This window comes from Trichechus manatus, unplaced genomic scaffold (genome assembly GCF_000243295.1).
Source record: "Trichechus manatus latirostris isolate Lorelei unplaced genomic scaffold, TriManLat1.0 scaffold00077, whole genome shotgun sequence".
Taxonomy (NCBI): Eukaryota; Metazoa; Chordata; class Mammalia; order Sirenia; family Trichechidae; genus Trichechus; species Trichechus manatus.
In genome coordinates, this window is record NW_004444013.1 from 11,385,022 (window position 1) to 11,387,250 (window position 2,229).

Consider the following 2,229-nt stretch of genomic DNA (forward strand, 5'->3'; position numbering starts at 1 on the left):
CCTCCACCCAGCAATTCAGTCCCTCAGGGAGTTTAGATGTGTCTATGGAGCTTCCATGTCGTGGGGTTTTTAACCAATGTCATAAAACAATACATGTACCAACTGTTTAATGAGAAACTATTTGTTCTGTAAACCTTCATCTAAAGTACAATAGAAAAAATTTTTAAAGCATTCTATTAGTTATTAGAGCCCTGGTGGCACAGTGGTCAAAGAAATTGACTGCTAACCAAAAGTTCAGGAGTTCAAAGCCACCATAAGTTCTGTGGGAGAAAGATGTGGCAGTCTACTTCTGTAGAGATTTACAGCCTTGGAAATCTTATGGGGTCAGTATGAGCCGGAATCGACTCTTTGGCAGTGGATTTTGTTTTAGGGTATTAGTTATTAGTATTTGATTCTTTTAGTTTTAACACGTATATTCCCACAAGTACAAATAAAAAGTATCATGAAACAAAAACTACCAGTAATTATTATGAGGACATTGTATAAATTACATAATCTCCCCATTTTCCACAATAACATTAAAGTTATTTTTTTATGAACAATAAATTTTGGAAATGATATTCTTCCTCTCCTCTTTCTTACTAACGCACACCTAGCCATGTAACCCTTTTATGAATGAATTTCATATTTTTGTTTATGTAATGTTTTTTCATTAACAGAATGCATGCTGAATCATTGAGTATGTCTGAACTTTTGGTAGATAATACAGATTTTGATAAATATTATGTGCAATACGTATGTCCCAGTGTACTCTGGTGGTAGGACAGGTGGAAATCATATGTCCCAGTGGTCATGCAGCATGCTACAACCACGCATACATTGGACTGCACCTGAAAACAAGTTATTCACTTGAATATTACCTAATCCTGAAAACCACACTTTCCCAATAACACACAGGAAATGGTAAATATACTTACAAGGCTTATCTCACTGTACAGAAGCCCAAAGAGACAGAAGTTTTACCCAATCACACCTCCAGGATGCACCACCTCATACAAAAACCTTTCAACACAGCGATATGGTGCCAATGAACTTCGTTCTGTTTTATGCAGTTATGCACATCCCCGACCCAGTGACAACACATACTATAAGTGGGATAACATCCTCCCAAAAAACATGAGAAGCAGAAAATGTAGGTGGGCACTGTATGTCCTGTTGTTTATGAAAAGGGGTAAAAATACTGCAGGTCAGCTGGCCATACCATCCTCTAATCTGGAAGCATAGAAGGCACTCTCCGTTTCTATTCCTTCCACTCTTATTAACCAAAACCAAACCAAACCTATTGCCATTGAGTCAATTCCAACTCATGGTTATTCCTGTGTTACAGAGTAGAACTGCTCCATAGAATTTTCTTGGCTGTAATCTTTACAGAAGCAGATCACCAGGCTTTTCTTCCACAGTGCTGCTGGGTGGGTTCAAACTGCCGACTCTTAGGTTAGCAGTCAAACACAAACTGCACCACCCAGGGAGCTATTTGCTGTCATAAACCATTTGAATTACTATCTCATTTCCCTTTCTTCTTTTTTTGTTTACTGTTGTAGTTTAAATAAAGTTTACATTTCAAGTTAGTCTTCTATACAAAAATTTATACATACATTGTTATGTGACCCTAATTGCTCTCCCCATACTGTGACAGCACACTCCTCCTTTCCACCCCAATTCCCCATGTCTGTTCAAACAGCTCCTAACCCTCTCTGCCTTCCCATCTCACCTCCGGACAGAAGCTGCCTGTTTAGTCTCTTGTATCTACTTGAGCTAAGAGGCACACTCCTCACGAGTATCACTTTATGTCCCACAGTCCGGTCCAATCTTCGTCTGAAGAGTTGGCCTCGGAATTATTTTAGTTCTGGGCTGATAGAGAATCCTGGGGCCATGCTTTCTGGGGTTCCTCCAGTCTCAGTCAGACCATTAAATCTGGTCTGTTTACTAGAATTCGAGTTCTGCATCCCACCTTTCTCCCACTCCATCAAGGACTCTCTGTTGTGTTCCCTGTCAGGGTGGTCATTGGTGGTAGCCAGGCACTACCTAGTTCTTCTGGTCTCAGGCTGATGAAGTCTCTGGTTTATGTGGCCATTTCTGTCTCTGGGACTAATACTTTCCTTGTGTCTTTAGTGTTCTTCATTCTCCTTCACTCCAGGTGGTTGGGACCAATTGATGCATCTTAGATGGCCGCTTGCAAGCTTTTAAGACCCCAGACGCCACTCACCAAAGTAGGATGTAAAACATTTT

The 2,229-nt window shown here is 40.3% G+C and overlaps 1 protein-coding gene across 1 annotated transcript in view; it reads right to left on the reverse strand.

Moving 5' to 3' along the window:
- Nucleotides 1-2,229, reverse strand: part of LOC101354524 (radial spoke head 10 homolog B) — a 113,361-nt gene that overhangs the window by 58,139 nt on the left and 52,993 nt on the right. The window lies entirely within an intron of this gene.